We start from the raw sequence: 16,627 nt of genomic DNA, 5'->3' as shown, positions 1-16,627 counted from the left end.
AAAAAAAAAAGACACACAACTTTAAAGTGTTAAAAGAAACAGTGTTAAAGCTGCTTCAGGAAACAAATTCTCCCTGTAATGCAGTGTAATTACACTCTTTTCTAAGCTAAGTATAGTACCCTAGAGATTACTATAAGTAACTTATAATAGAATTTTTATTAGTGGTAGTAATTTTTTATGATAATTAGTGTAATCTGCAGCCAATAAAATCAGAAGATATATAGTTATCTCTTTTGTACCAGAAAAGTATTCTTCAGGCAGCTGAAACATTAAGAAAGAAAAATGGATTGTTTTATGACCATTGTACACTTTTATGTTTTGATTGTTTGATATTCTTTTTTTTTTATTAGCTCTTTCCACTTAATGGTGAGAAATGTGAGGCATATTCAATAGCCAGTATAAGGGGCCAGTTAGGGGCAAGCATCTGACATGTATTTTCTTTGGTAGCTTTTATTCTGTCCTGTCTGCAGCCTCATCCTCTGTGAAATTTAGCAAGTTTTAATATTTCTCCTAGGTGATGAGTTACGCTTGCCTCATACCCAGCATTGAACTCGGTGAGATTGCCTCTCCTTATGGAGTAACAGTAGAGCCACAGCTGCTGAGGAAAGATGTTTGAACAGTCGTGCTGTGCCAGGCAGTGGCACAGAGCCTGTGTGTCTCTGGGACTCTGCTGCATTGCCCCGCAAGAAGCTCTTGCAGAACAACCCTTCTGAAGAACTCCTAAGTCTGCGGCAGGAGTGCACGTACGCGAGTATTCCTTCCTATGCGTTATCCATCGCATACAGTAGGGCTATGTGCTAATGCAAAGGGAAGTGTTGGGGCTTTGACCTCCTCCAGTCCTACAGAAATACCCTCCAAAGGGTATTTCTGTAGAGGGAGTAGCACTGCGCGGCTAGCAAGCCTGTTGGCTGGCTGGGGATATGAAGGGAGAGACCCATTCCTAATAAACCTATGGAGGGTCTAATTACAGTTCTGCTGTTGGTATTGAGGATCATATTTAAGTCTTTAATTTGCCTTTGTGCATCTCTTACTGGCAGTAGCTAGTAAAAGCTTTACCTGAGTAAGGAAAGAGAAGGACGGAAAGACATGGATCTTAGGTTTATTAAAGTCCTTTTCCAAAAGAGCATTTGAATTTAAAGCTGGACCAATTAGTATAATCATTTCCCTTAGAGTGAAGACAGAGTGCATAATTATTCTCAGCTCATTTGGAGAGGTTGGATTTTACTTCTTGAAAGGGGGAAAAGGGGAGAGAATACTCTAGGACAGTGTTTCCGTAGAGATCTCAGATGGAAGGAGGCTATTGTTTTGTATGTTATCTGTGGCTTGATACACTGCTATTTTTTTTCTCACTAACTGACACAGTAGCCCCTAAATGACCCTCTTAATCTGTATTGTCATCATTCATTGGCAGCAGTTATAGGCTAGAATAAAATAAAAATTTTAATGTATCATGCTATGACTTAGGAGGAGCCAAAGAAGGTTTGCGTCATCTTCCCTTACCTTATGACCTCATGTCCAGCAGTTATCTGAGGGAGTAAACAGGCTGGTTAAACCCAATTGGCATATTCTCCATCTGCCTTGGAGACAGAATCACTCAGATTTAGTATGGGGCACAGATAATGTGATAATCCTCCAGGTTCCACGGATGAGATGAGCCACTCACAGTAAGCCGTGCAGATGTTCAAGCTGTGATCAGGCATGCCTGGAATTCCTTGGGCTTAGGCTTCACTCAGGACTGCCTGAATATACGTGAAGAGTGTCTGTTGGATTCCACTTACAGAACAGCATAAATTCTCCTGGATTCTTTGGAAAGTATTCCTGCAGAAGCAGATCAGAGGTCCTTGACTGGGGTAGGTGAGGGGAAAAGGAATGGGGAAAAAGTGGTGAGATCTCTCCTTAGAGGTACCAAAATGAGATCAGTACTCTCAGCAAATATACAGGTCATTGTAATCCAATCTTCCTGTCTTAGGTGCCCTGACAAGCAAAGAGTTAACAGTGTTGACAGCTGAACATCACTAGCATATGAGTTAGCTTCTGTTGAGATGCATGAGATAGATCAAACTTCTTAGAAGACTGTCTCACCTTCTCTGTCTCTGTTCTTAGAACTCTGTCCCACAAATAGGGGCTGACATCACTGCAATGATGTGATTCATATTTTCAGATGCAGTTACCTGTGATTCCTTTTTTCAAGGTTGTCTCAATGACCATCACTAGTGCAGACCTGAGGTGCATTTAGATGACTTATGTTTAAGCATTGATTTCAAAGGCCTCTGTCTATGAACAGAGGTGTGTTTGTCTAAAAACTTATGGAAGGCATTGGTTATGTTCCTAGTGAAGATGCATTTCTGGCAAAGGCAGCACTTGTGCAGATCTTGAATCATCAGGTAGATTCAACTCTGTTCACTGTAGTAGAATGGTAAGAAAACAGATGGTAGAACTTCTGCCAATGGACAAAAGATCCAGTATCTCTGCTGATTCTGCTGGGGTCCTGTCTATTGCTAGCACTTAGAGACTGTTGACTGTGAGGTTTCTCTGACACTCTTGTGAACCCTCCCAGGGACAGATGGATTTACTCTTGAATGGCTCCATTCTTTTCTTGTTGTGAATAGCACTAGGGATTGTTAATTTGCCCGCACTGCTGCTGTGCACCACAGGGTGCTGCTTTGTCACTCCTCCTGCTGACCATGGCCTCAAGGCCACTTGGTCTCATATTCTAAAAATGCATGTACGTACTGTATGTGTCCAGAATGTCTTTTGGGAGGAGGGGGTTTGCAACTGAGCATGGACAGTGCATTCCCCTTTGCCGTGCTTGAACTTAAATATCGGGCATTATTCATGGTTTTCCAAATTTAAAGCTGGATTAATGAAATACATTGTACCTAAGATGACATCTGAAGAATACCTGGAAGGTTCCTGTAAGAGTGTAAAGCAGTTCATTCTCACTGGGTCTCTTCAAAGCATGCTTTGTAGACTGCTCTCAAAGTTCTCAAACTAGGTATCAGCAGCTAATGCATTTCCAGATACAATAAAAGCAGAATTTTGAGCAATCAGGCCCAATAATACTCCTCCTCCTCGTTGTTACATCTCTGCAGATTAGATCAGCTGATATACTTMAATTTATAATTTGGTTAAATTTTTCATTTGGTTAAAGATGACCATTCTTCTTTTACCACCATCAAACCCAGTATACGTTCCCTCCTCCTGCCTGTGAGCTTTAGTTATGTAGCAGAAATATTTCCCRGACTAGTCTCTAAGGGTTGATAGGTCTGAAGGATTTTAGGCAAAAGGGGTTATATTTTCAGTTTTAGAGTCTGTGAATGCCTTATTAGCAGACACTGGATTTTGTGGTAATTTGTCTGGAGGTTAGAACAGGTGCATTGCATACTCATAGATAAATAAACCTTAAATTGTAATTTCCAGTGCAGACAGATCAATCTGTGTAATTTAGGTGGCTGAACTTTTATAGTTAGTGTGCCAGTAAAATACCTTTTTTAGAACAGCAGCTGTAAATTGATAGTGCAATTTGTGCTGTGAAAATTGGTCACTGTATTCAATTATATATATAAAAAAGTGCAGTCTTTTGAACTGCTCCCACAAGATGCTCCCCCCCCCCCAAAAAAAAAAAAAAAAAAAAAAAAACATTCAGTTGTATGTGGAGACGTTCCTTCCGATGACTGGCATTAGACTTCAGGGGTTGTTTTCCTGCCTTTTCCAGGAATTTGGCATGTGCCACAATACCACATCTGGTAAAGGTTTAACTGAAAAATTACTTTTTTTCTAAATTTAAATAATTTTTTTCCAGTTAAAATGTATATCCCAGGCTGCATGGTTTTCATCCATTCTGGCGCCGGTTAGGTAACAAATCATATTGCTTGCCTCTTGAGATGAATTTCAGAGCAATTCACTGTGCTATGTACAACACTACAAAGAAGCCACAATACAAGTGATAAATAGTAGTAGGCTGGCAGGGAAGGGAGGGAATTTCTTCAAAGAAAAATTATACTAAAAAAACGTAAGATTATTGACATCACAGTCTGAAAGGTGAACTCTGTACCCCCACTGGAGATTCATTGGTAAGGAGACCCTCTGGAGAAGACAAAAACAGGAGCCTAAAGCTCCTGGCCCTAGCGAGGCCCTGTGCTGTCGCATCTGACACCCACTGAAATCCATACCCATGAATCCAGGGGTAACTAGATTGGATTCTTAGTCACCAGAAAATAATTTAATTCAATGTATCTTCCCAGGGGAAGGGACAGAAGACATCTGAGGTGGAAACAGGGACAACTGATAATCTCTCCACATCAGATAATATTGAATACAGGAGACACTCCCCTGTACCACCCTACAGTCTAACAGGTAATATCAGTTGCTTTAGCTTAGCAAGTAAACACCTGAAAGATGTTGTAGTTTCAATGAATATAATTTCAGTGTCAAATTAAACCAATATAAATGGCTATAAATCCGCTAATTTCAGGGTTAAGTTTGAATTAGTATGGTTTTATTTGAATTTTAAAGTATTAAGTGAAATCAGAACCTACCAGATACTTTCTGAAAGAGAATATAGTGTGATTTTTTTATTCCCCATGACTGGCAATAATGCTTTTATTTTCCAGTGATAAAAGTGTTCCAAAACTACATTTATGCAAAATGAAATATTTTCACTTTGGGGTTTTCCCCTTTTGTCTCCCTGACCCGTTCTCCACTCTTCGAATAAGCAGAAGACTGAGAATACCTTTTTTTTTTTTTTTTGCTGTCAAATGTTTTGTTCAGCATTTTCTCCAGGTTCCCTACATGCCACTCAGTCAATGGAATATTTTTGTCAAGAGGCTGCATCACGAACGAATGTCAACTAGTTCTAAAAATAAGGATTCTGTTACTGTTTGTGATGTCGGAGTCTTGACTAAATTAAAAAATAAGATGCAGTATATGCTTCTGGTTTCAGCAAAGAGGAGAAATAATCAGTAGACTAATGGGTAGCAAACAAGCTGTCTCGCGTGGGTGCTTTTTTCTGGGTGGTTACCAAATTCCAGACTACAGTGTTACACTGCTGCTGTCTCGTGGGAGGAAAGACTAGCGTGAGGCCAACAGTCATGGCCTCATGGGAAGGGCTGTGGAAAATGGTGTGAAAATGGGTGGAAATGATCTCCTAGAACAGCCCTTCTCGCTCGCCTTGGGATTTGCGCGGCTGCGGCAGGGCGAGGGTAACCGCGCTGCTCGGGTCTCTTTGAAGGAGCAAGTTCTGTGCTTCGCTGGAAGAATGTGCCGTGTGTGTTGAAAGGACAGATAGGGAAGTGTGGCCAGGAATGTGATAGAGTGGATATAAACTAAGTGAAGACAAGTGTCCTCATGCTTGCTGCGGTGGTGACGTGCATTATCTCAGCACGTTATCAGCAGATAGATGTTTGCATTCCCATGGGTCAGYGCAAGTTGTCACAGTTGAAACTTCCAGTTATTTCTTATGGAAACATCATCATGGGGCAAAGAATGCACACAAGTCSCCTGCTTTCTTGTGCCTCCAAACATGATGTTATGATCATGAAACTCCTCTAGAGGACTTGAGTTGCGGTGTGAAAGTATGTCAATGGGTTTTTCAAGGGTCCTTCACTTTTATTTATAGCAACAGAGTTGATTAAGATGGTTTATTCTCCCTCTACTTCCACTCATTGAATCTGTTTGGTAGTGAGGCCGCTTAGAGTGTTTTCAGGGGGGAGACTTTTTTTTTTTTTTTTTTTTTTTTTTTTAATTTCAAAAGTAAGGTTTTGAGGCCCAGCATGAACTCTGGCACTTTCTATCCAAGCCCAGCTATTTGAACCCAGTTAACTTTGCAAGAACATTTAAATGGTTTTGTTATCATTCCAGAGTGAAACACAAACAAATAACAGAGCTTCAGACTTTTTTTGCCAAATGCAGTTAAGCAGTTACCATTGTTTCCGAAGTGCTAATCAATTATATAGTATCGGTTAAAAATCCCTAATAGAAAAAAACAAAACAAAWAGAGGAATGGGTGGCTTGAAATCTTGATTCCTATATTTACTGGTTTTTGTTTCAGTTCCTACACGTATGAATATACCATCTGGTAAGGTAAAACATCCTGTATGTATTAGTAATTAGTCATTATTTCATAGGACTATCACAGCAATATATTCTGGTATCTATTAAGTGTTGAGTTGACTCAAGGTTTGAGTCAAGCTTGCTGTAGGCAAATTCTTTTATAAGATTTTTTCCACAGAGTTGTGTTAAAATTTTAACCTTCGGGGCCCATCCTGATTTTTCAGTCTAAGGTATATTTTAAATCAGTGTTGCGGATAAGACGGGGGAAGGAGCACACCATCACGATCAGAAAAGGTTTATTGTGCCAATTTGCAGGATTTTTTGTTGTATGAATGAGTGGAGAACGTGATGTGGCCATACATTTATTTTCATTTACAGCCAAAATCAGATATGAACTCTTGTCTGCAGACATGACTGTGGGGCCTAGGGTGGTGATGTTTAAGAAAGCCTGGTTTGGAACAAAAAACGAAAAAATGTAGTTAAATGAGTGGAGCCGGTTAGCAATTTAAGAAAAAAAATAAATAGTATAAGCAGCCTAGCAACTCTGCCACAATTAACTCACGGTTTTCTAAATTTCTTAAAGTTTCAGATTTAGATTTATCAACCTGTAAACCACCAATGTCACTGCAAGAAATTGTGCATAATGATAGTATGTCTTTTTATGCACTGTCAAATAGGCCTTCTTTTAGCTTCCTTTGGTTTTGGTAGAGAAAGCTTCCTGGGTTAAATGAACATAAACAAACCAAATGGCTTTAAACACAATTCCAAATAAAACAAAATTAAAAAAGCTGCAGTGAAATGTAAGCATTTTGCTTGCATGTTTTTCATTTTAAAAAATTGTAATAATACTCTGCAGCTAAAAAGGCTCTCAGGCTGACATTCAGCAAAACAAGTGTTTAGGTACTCCAGTACACTTCTAAGCATGCTAAAATGCAGGATTCACACAGTGAAACTGGTGCAGATGTTTGACAGTCATGCCAACCGCAGAATGACTGAGCCCCGAAGAAATGTGTTTTTGGTTCCCTGTATACCCCCAAATTGCTTTTCACGTCTCAATATTTATTGATGTGTGACACACTTTTTTCCTACAAAAAAATTAGTATTTACCCTCAGTTCTTTTTCTGTGATACTTGAGGTAATAGAACATAGTTATTTTCTATGCTTAGAGTAGGAAATAACTATGACAACTTCAATACCATGGCTTTATTAATATTGGATTCTTATTAACAATCTCTACACATAGATTTTGGTAGCAAGATGAGATCATTTGTGCAGGCAGAGTAGATGCCGGGTGAGCCAATGACTCCATGGTAACTCAGAGAAATGCATCTGCAGAGAAACGAGCTGGTGTTGCCTCCTCACGTGCAGGTATGGCTTTATGTTTTAAGATCTTTCGTTCAGCTCACTGTGCTTTTTGTCCAGAGCCAAAGCTTAAAGCTTTCAAAATAAAATGAGCTGGTTGACTCTGAAGGTTAAACTGCATGGAAAATACATGGGTATGAACCATCTGCAGAAGCTGGCATTTAGAGACTGCTTTGCTCCAGCACATCTTCCATTTTGGCTACCAGTATAAAAAAAAATGGTGATTGTAAGTGGTGAAATCCCTATTGAGGGAAAGCTACTGTTGAAAGCTCAACAGGAACTTTRCTTGAGTAAGGGCTGCAAAATTTGGCCCCTATTCAGTAAAAACATGTTTCCACCCCTCACACTGTAGGAGATCTCCATACTTTGTGTTTTACTGCACAAGGCAGTTGAAGTTAGAATAACTCAGATCACTCCTTCATGCATCATACACATGCATGGACAAGGGGCCGTCTCAGATTAGTATTTTTCGTTCTTTTCCCGTATTAATGTTACAAAAAAATAACATTTACCAGCTTTCATTTTTTAAGACTAGCTGTTGGAATTTCCGGCATACCTCCCACTGACAGCAGCGCAATGTGCCAAGATCACTGGTGCCAAAGGCAGCTAATTTTATAGTTCTTTTGAGTTGCTTTTAATTCTGAGAAAATGACCGTGGTTGCAACTAAGACTCTGGGTGACTCTCCTGTGACTTTTAAATCCAGAATGATTTTCATGAGCAGCAAGGGAAGAAGGGAAAAACAGTAGTCTATAAATTGGTATGGTGGTGCCAGACAAGTGCGGTATTCTTACTTATTGYTTATAGAAAGATCCAGGGATCTGCAGTTCACTGTATCATCAAGGCCTTTTGGTCCAAGTCTAACACATAACTGCGTGGTTAGGATGGATGTTAAAGATCCTGTGGTATTTAGGGATTTGCTGTGTCTTCAGGTGCCACACTGCAGTGCGCCCAAAGTGTCCATTCCTGCTAGTGTGGTGTGGTGTGTATTCGAGGCAGTTAAAGGAGTGGCAGAAAGAAGTTTCCTGCATTAGCCATTTATCTCCTTGAAAGTAGAGACAAGTCAGATCCAATCTTCAGAAGCTTGTCTTTGCGGTTTGCATTTTATTGAACCCCATTTTACTAATTCTTTCTGATTCCACATTGGCCATTAGGCATAATGTGTTCTTTATTGGTGTACTATTTAATAACATGCTAATTGATGGCTATCACAGCGTTTATAGTCAGAGGCCATTCTGTATTTCAAACGCTGGAAATCCTAAAGCAATGGTCCATCACTAACTACAGCATGGTAGAAATATGAATGTTTATGGTCTATTCACAGCCTCAATTTTTGTAATACTTGTGTCCGGGTACAATGTAGGCTAGTTTATGAAGAACTGTTGTTTGAGTGATGGTGGGTGGGGAAGGTGAATGGTACAAGGTTGTACAAGGCTTGTAGCCTCTTTGAAAGCCATTTCATGACAGGTGGTGCTATGGAGGCTCACTGAGTTTGCTTGTATTTGGCACTCTAAAGCTAGCCAGCACCAGGGTAACAACATGTTCAGCTATTTGTAAACCAAGCAGGGGCCTAAAAAACATTCCACTCACAAGGAAAAAATTGATTTAAAGAGGCTTGGAGTGGAGCTTGAGCATCAATGAACACTGAAGAGCCTTCTTAAACTGACACAATAAATTAGTTCAAAACAGATGACAGCCCTACAGATTACCCAGCTCTTAACAAAGGAGGGGCATTCTGGTCCCCTTCACGAAAACATAGATAAAAATTTTGTTCTTCTACTCTAATGAGGCAAGCTCAGATATAAGTCAATAGAGCAATTCATTAACAAATCTAGTGAAATCCCCTGGGTTACCAGTGAGATGACAGTGAAAGTGGATGTGCTGTGAAAACTCTCCTTTGGTAGAGATGTCCATATGCTAAGGGTCAGAGAGCTGAGTGGTTTGCTCTGTTTACTATTCACCATACACATATGGCAGTTAAGGTCACTGTTATCAGACACTTTCTCTGTACACAAAACAAAATTTCCATATGGTCCATGAAAATGGATATGCTTTGCTCCCATGCAGCTTCCCACGGCTCTCCCTTTGTGCGGCACCGGTTAGAAGTGTAAAAGAAGGGTGTGAGGGGTTACCTCGTCCGTCAACGGCGCTCCCTGCTTTGTGCGTCGGTCCAATTTAGGGCAAATCTGCATCACTTTTTTCCCCCTGTCTTTCAGGCACAAATGCTCATGTCAGTCTATTAGAACGTGATAGAAGTACTGATCACTGCCTCTGCATCTAAATCCTTTTGAAACCAGGATGACCTGCTGAAGAGGATTTTGAGTGGAAGGCCCTTCACAAGACTCTTTCAAATCCACATAAATAAAGCCCTTTACTGGCTTAAAATGGCCCCTCAGATTTAGCACTACAGAGCCCCTAAAAAGCACAACACGATTGTCATGGATATTACATGATGGTAACAACAACAGGCCAAGAAGACAAGTCTCGATGCTGAACAAAACTAGGCCAGACTTTTTCATGATTTGGGATACAGATTGTGACAGCCCAGTAAATAGGCTGTTTAACCCTTTGAAAGTGAATAAAGAGTGCGGAGACAAATGCTTTCTGATAGACTTTGTGTATGTAATGGGCAAAAAAGTATTCTCCAGCATCCCAAGATTTCTGGTGCAAGATTAATATTTAAATATCTGAGAGTAATTATTGCAGACATTTTACTCCTGTGAAAACAGCTAAGCTAAATAACTGATTGCAGGTGAATATCTAGGTTACACAAAGGAGCTGTAGGGAATGCTTTTGCATTTTCCTGTTTTGGGTACAACATATGTTTATCCCTCTCTTTGTTATAATTTCATTCTGCAGACAAATGTGAATGACAGGCACACATAACCAGCTAATGTCATCTCCCCTATCATAAAAATATAACAAACTGAAAGGCCGCTCATTTATCTGCCGCTCCTAGCTTACAAACACATTGTTAATATCTCACTGTCTAGGAAAGCCATCTGATAAAAATCAAATTTTAAAAATCTGTATTTTTTTCCGAGACCTAAGATGGCAAAACTGCTGACAAAATCACCTCGTAGAAATTAAAAATTACGTATATTGCCTTCAATTTTACAAAGCTGTTTATGTTACAACTTGAATGGCTCCCTTGTTACACACAATTTCTGAGGCTTGGCAGCCACATGATTTTCATAAATTCAGATACTACCGGTTCTAACCTCTGACCGTGTTTTAACTGTGCAGGGCCTTTTTAATTCATTTAACTCATTTTAATTGTCTTTCAGGGGAAGAGCGCTTTCTTTGGCCAGCTTAACTGGCAGGGAAAGCTGCCTGCTTGAGTACTTGCTGCCATTCAAAGAGACCTCTCATGAAAATGCATGCTTGTCCTCGCAACTCCTTCAGTAACTGTAATATCTCTCCCTTACTGTTTATGTCAGAAAGTCATTACTGGAAGCTGCTGACATTTTTGACATTCAGTAGCATCAGAGCACATTAGGTGGTCCTTAGATAATTTTTAGACAAAATTTACTTGTATCGCATGCTCAGGCCATTACAAGCAACAGAAGTAATATCTTTCCGTGCAGGGGTATATCAGTCAGTACACTCATTTTTGTGGACCTTCCTATATTATTCTATAGCTGAGTGATTTTACCCGTGCAGTGCATAACACGTAATATTTACACGGTACAGCCAGCAGTGCCTGCTTTGTTTTTGGCTTTTGTGGAAGATCAATCTCTATTAGGAAATCTATTATCATCACTTATGTTTTACTACAATGAAATAAATAGGCAGCTGCAGTTGTTTGGCCTAATAGCTCTTAGTTTGATTGCTAGAAGTAGGAAATCAATGCAGGGTGAAGGGAAGAAACATTTTTAATAACTAACACTTTAGATATGAGATCCCCAAGTTATTACAAATTATAAGGTTAAGACCTCTTGAAAGAATCCTAGCTAGTTAAATATTTAAAACTCCTGGGTGAGAACACATGCACTAATGAGCTTCAGGCTACTAAATACCAGAATCTAGGGGGAGACATCTTGTTTTATATTAGAAAGTATTAGTGAATATAAACTGGCCATAAGAAGTGTTTAATTAAGAATTATATCGATGGGGGAAAGCAGACAAAGAAACAGATTGCCAAGTCTCCTGTTCGCTGCTGCAAAAGGCTGAATTTGTTGCTGGAGGAAGGGGAGCAAAGGAAGGCTGCGTGGATCGAACCGGTGCGCGTCGGGCTCGGTATCCCGTCTCGCAACGCCGCCGGCTCCGCGGCCTCAGCGGGAGAGGCCAGAAACCTCACGTGCACGGCGCGTCCGACTTATCGACGATGTTCTCTTTAATCTGCGTCAGGCCGAGAGTTGCCGTCGACTTTTGGTTGTGAGGGGCACGAGCGTTTCCAATTTGGTGCTTTCAGCAATTCTGCTGGCGTAGTGACAGTTGTTCTCGGATGAAAACATCCGTGTCGCAAACATCAGGCTCGCGTGCGCCACGCAGTTCTCGCACCCCAAACAAGGAAAGGAAGAACTTCGTAAATCATTAGGTCTCTTCCSCTGTAATCTTTTAATTCAGAAATTTTAGAATATAAGAAAACCCGTTAATTGCACCTGGACTTGTCTTAGCAAGACCTGGAACAGTGAAACGTAAATGAGAAGGGGTGAAAAAAACTGTTGCGATTGACAGTAAAAATGGGCGTGATATGATTTAGGGCCAAGTARTATTGGGTCCTGTCACACAAATATTGCAGGCGAGTGTTTGCTGCATTGTGTGTGCACACACATGTATTTTATGTAAAATAGCCACAGTCTGTCTGCCCTTGGAARGCGAGGGGCGGGTAAACAGCTCGCAGCAGCACAGGAAAGGCTGGCGAAGTCCGCGCTCCCAGTTCAAAGGTTTCTGCGGCGCGCAAAGCGACAGTCGCGGGTTACTTGTGTTGCGGCGTCTCTGAATGGCTTGCTCACCCGTGCAGGCGCCCCGTTATCTCGTTCCTGGTGGGGTTCAGCCGCTCTGCTGGCTGCAGTCCCGTTTCGGAGGGCAGTTCTGGTAAAATGCATTTCCCCTGCCTTGCAATGCCCTCTCCTTACCCAAGAGAAAATCAGAAATATTTTGTTTTAATTGATGATGCTAAATCACGGTACCAAAAACCTAGCATCCCGCTCGCTCCGTACAAGTCTCCTGCTGCCGGGTCAGCATAGGTCTGTGATTCCATTTTTAAATCAAATTATGCTTGTGATAATATTGTCTTGAGCTTACAGTTGCTGACATGGATATTGACAAAGGCTTAGCCAGTATTTTAATAAGAAAACAAAATACGGGAAATACTCTAGAGTTTCCAGGTGCATCATTAACAAGACGCCTTGGAGGGCTGAGACTGCCAGCCAGCACGGGGAATGCATCACAGTTCGTCATACAACTTAAACTTCTTTTGACATCTAGTTATGTCGAAATGTGACTGATCACCTAGGGGTCCAGGCTCCTGTGAGGGAAAAGTTCACTGACAGACAGCGAACGAAGCTGATCTTAAATGAGAATCAAGAGCAAGCAGCATTCCCGCGCCTGACAGTCTGCAGCTGCTACCTGGGTCTGCCTAACGAAGACGAGCCTGCTCTGCTGAACAGCGATATTAGCATCTGTATGCTTCTGTCTCATTATCACACATCTGCCCACCTTTATTCGAATGACGCCTCTTCTGATCTGACAGCTCAGGCATTGTCAGGGAAGAGATACTATGGGAGCCGGGTACAGCAGCTTAGGGTGTTAGCTTTTATTTTCTAAAGACTGTTGTACAGCTTGACAGTATAATGCCACAGAGGTAAAGGAGATAATTAACATATTGGGCAGTTTCTAAACAAAGCTGAGACAGTTATACCGGCAAAAGTGCCACTACGAGAGCAGCACTSTTTGCGCTCTCGAAACATCAAAGGCTCGCAAGACCTCCCTTTAAAATACAGAAAGCGAGCAGGTACGCCGTGGTCCCCCGGCCTCGGCCTGCAGGTTTGGGGGGTGCTGCCCACCCCCAAGAGCAGCCAAAGCTGGTGGGCTTGAAGAGCCGTCGCATTTGTTGGAAAGCTGGGCTTGCTCGGTGCAAATATCTTCCAGCGTTTGAGGAGATGTGGGGAGGGGGTGAGGGGGAGGTTGCATTTTTCTTTCTTTCTTGGATTTATTTTTACCCCACAGCACAAAGCTAAGTGCTTGTGCGAGCGTCAGAGAGCTCATATTTGGATGGAGATTTAAGTCGTCTAAGTTGGAGATCACATATGGGATTTTCTGGAAATGCCAAAAAAACATATGAGAAAGGTTTCATCATTTGTCTGCTCAGTAAGAAACTAGAAAGGCTTTCATTAAAAAAGAAAAAAAAAAACCCAAAGTCAGGGAAATAGCATTTTGAGCCCGCGGTGTAGATGGGACTGAGCTTTGATGACTGAAGAAGGTGATGTTCATATTCTCCGCTGCAGCGGAGAAAAGAAATATAGTACTGCAGCGTGTTACTAYCTGCTTTACCTTCAGTCTGCAGCGGCTGCGACGGTCTGTTTGCTCTCCAGTGGCGGACTTGCATGGCGACCCGCTCCAGCGATTCATAAGCGTTTCAGATGCGGCTTACTTCGGAAAATACAGCCCTTAAAAGTTACCTTGCTTTTTTTCTTAACATTGTGCCAAAAAAACCAGTTAATGTGATACGCTGCAGCAAGAGCACCCCTGGAAAGGGCGTGCATTTGAGCCCGTGTTTGGGTTTTTGATGGCACGACAACCTTGACTCCCCTGCCTGTAAGCTAAGCTCTAGTCCAAAGGCCAGATCCTCAGCAGGTTTAACCGGGTCACTCATTTATAGCCAACACRCTGTTTCCCATTTCTGTGGCCATATGCAGATTTATCCTGCTGAGAATTTAGCTCTAAATTTCTAAAAAGTTAAGGACCTTCCTTATTGCGTTCGTGGATCTTGTTTTGCTGCATTTTTTCTTTGCTCTTGGGAGAGCCCAAGGTTTCCACGAGTTAATGCCAAAATTACTGCTATTTTGCATCAATGCAATCAAAGTCACGCCGGCATCCCCACTGATGGAGTAAGAGGAGCTCGSTCAGATGGGGCTGGCAGAGCCATGCTCACAATTGCAAAGTTTGAATACAAAATAAGATATTCATTTAAGAAAAAAGGAAAAAAAAGATAGAACTCCGTTGTCACTCATTCTAAAAAGGTGTTAGAGACCGCCGACACTGTACAGAAGAAGAGGAGCGTTGACCTTTTTATAGAGGCTGTTCTGTCCTGTCGCCCTGCTTTCAAAGGCCCCCCCGCCGCAGCCTCGCACGCCGGCGCGCACACGCGTGCACACACACGCACGCACGCACGCTCTTCAGCTGTATGTTATCTCAAATAATTACCCTGCGCTTCTGGCTGTCCCCAGTGACTGCTGCTGCTAAAAAAGCTACTCATTGTCGGTGAGTGAAGAGGGATTTCAAACCTGCTTCTTGTGGCCCAGCAACAGCTCTTAATTAACCACTCAGGTATTGAGCCGCCTCCTCGCCCGGCTCCCATCCATATGGCAGGAACGCGTCCGCGGCGGTAATCACTGAAGGAAATCGCGTATCAAGAAAAAGGGCTCGCGGAGCAGAAAGCGCCCGCACATTATTTTTAATGATTCCCCTCTGGTGAGCGGGATTATTTGCGATTTGAAGCCCGGTGGCGAAGGGGGCCCGAGGCGGCCGCGTCCTCGCGGGTGCCCGGGCGCGGGACGGCGGCGGGCGGCGACGCGGCGCCGGCTCCCCGCGCCCCGCTCCTCGCCCGCGCCGCCCCGAGAAACGTGCGGTCCTGGCACCGGCACGCGCTTTCCCCTTCGCCCTTGGTTTGGAGAAAAGCAAACAGTGATCGGAGTTTATAAATCTAATTAAAAATGAAGTTGCATTTACATTTTAAAACCTTGCGTATACCAGGCATACTGTGTCAAAAGATATTATGTATGATTTTACTTTGTGACAGAAACCATTACATTTAAAAATTCATTACAGCAAGGTTAGTTAGACACATGATGGATGCAGCTTTAATCCTGCCATATATTATTACAGTTAAAATGTAAATGATGAAAAATATTTTGTGCTTATCAGCATTTATGTGGAAATGTGTTTTACAGTGATATATGGTGTTATATTTCTATTATTATGATGAGAAAGAATGAAATACAAAAAGATGAAGTGTTTATTAAAACATGGTTACTTGTGATAAAATATTCTTGTTGTACATGACTTTAAACATATTTACCGAGGGCATTTGTCCAAAACTACTGTGAAATGTGTTTGCTATGCAAATCGTTCTTTGTGATTTTTTTTTCTGTGTTATACTGACTATAGCTTTCTAATAGCGTAATGTGAAAACCATGTAAGTATTTTTTTATTATTTTTCATTTCAGACACGAGCGAGGGGGAACGGGGGCTGCCTCTGTTTACACGCGTGCCGTGTTCAGGCGGATGGAGGGATACATAAAAAGATGGATGCAATCAACATAACATTTATCCTTGGGAAAAGCCTTTTGGCTTCGTACTGCTTGGGTTGCGGGCTATCAAAGGCCAGCCCGGACGGGCCCCGCTGACGCCGCGTGAGGTGACGCCTCGCAGAGCCCAGGCCTCGGATCGCCCCCGGCTTGTAAGCCGGGTTCTGCTCAGGCTGCATTTACACCCTCCTCCTTGGCACCCGGGCTGCTGCGCGCACCTGAGCGTCACCCCCGGTAAGGGAAATCCGAAGGCTCAGCCTTTTCCCAAGGAAGAGCGCTTGCACTTTAGAACAGCCCTGCCGAGGCAGTCTGTGCTGCAATTTCCACCTAATTTGAAGAGGWAACAAATTTTGAGTTTGGTTCAGGATTGCATGTTGCAAACGCCTACATTGGGTAAGATTTTTTTTTTTTTCTTTTTAGGAATTTATACTTCAACAGTGTCCCTTCCAGAAGATTTTTCTGGCACTGAGGGCCTGGTTTCCACAAGCAAAATCCAGTATAATCTTGCACAGAACAATACAAAGGCAAAAAAAAGCTATTAAGTGACTTGCCCAGCATCCCACAGGAAGTCTGTGGCAGAAAAGAAAATAAAAACTTGAAGGTCCTGAAACTTAGGAATTTAACCATTAGGTTTGTATTCCCACGTGTGCTCTGCCCACTGTATTTTCACTGTCTTTCAAGTTTGCTCTGCTGGTACTTCTGCTGGACCTGACTGACCACCACGTTATTCTGGTGTTAAATC

At 42.1% G+C, this 16,627-nt stretch overlaps 1 long non-coding RNA gene across 1 annotated transcript in view; it reads left to right on the top strand.

Annotated features, from left to right (window-relative positions):
- The window catches only part of LOC146596542 (uncharacterized), a 20,051-nt gene extending 3,968 nt beyond the window's left edge, over window positions 1–16,083 (top strand). Inside the window, exons 3-5 of the long non-coding RNA XR_014895729.1 lie at window positions 515–743; window positions 4,245–4,356; window positions 15,805–16,083. This is a non-coding gene — a long non-coding RNA (uncharacterized LOC146596542). The remainder of the gene's footprint in view (window positions 1–514; window positions 744–4,244; window positions 4,357–15,804) is intronic.
- The last annotated feature ends 544 nt before the right edge of the window (window positions 16,084–16,627 follow it).

This window comes from Rhea americana, unplaced genomic scaffold, assembly GCF_003343005.1.
Source record: "Rhea americana isolate MKP2758 unplaced genomic scaffold, rheAme1 scaffold_20, whole genome shotgun sequence".
Taxonomy (NCBI): Eukaryota; Metazoa; Chordata; class Aves; order Rheiformes; family Rheidae; genus Rhea; species Rhea americana.
The sequence above is the reverse complement of the archived record's forward strand: the minus strand, read 5'-3'. Positions and strand labels throughout refer to the sequence as shown.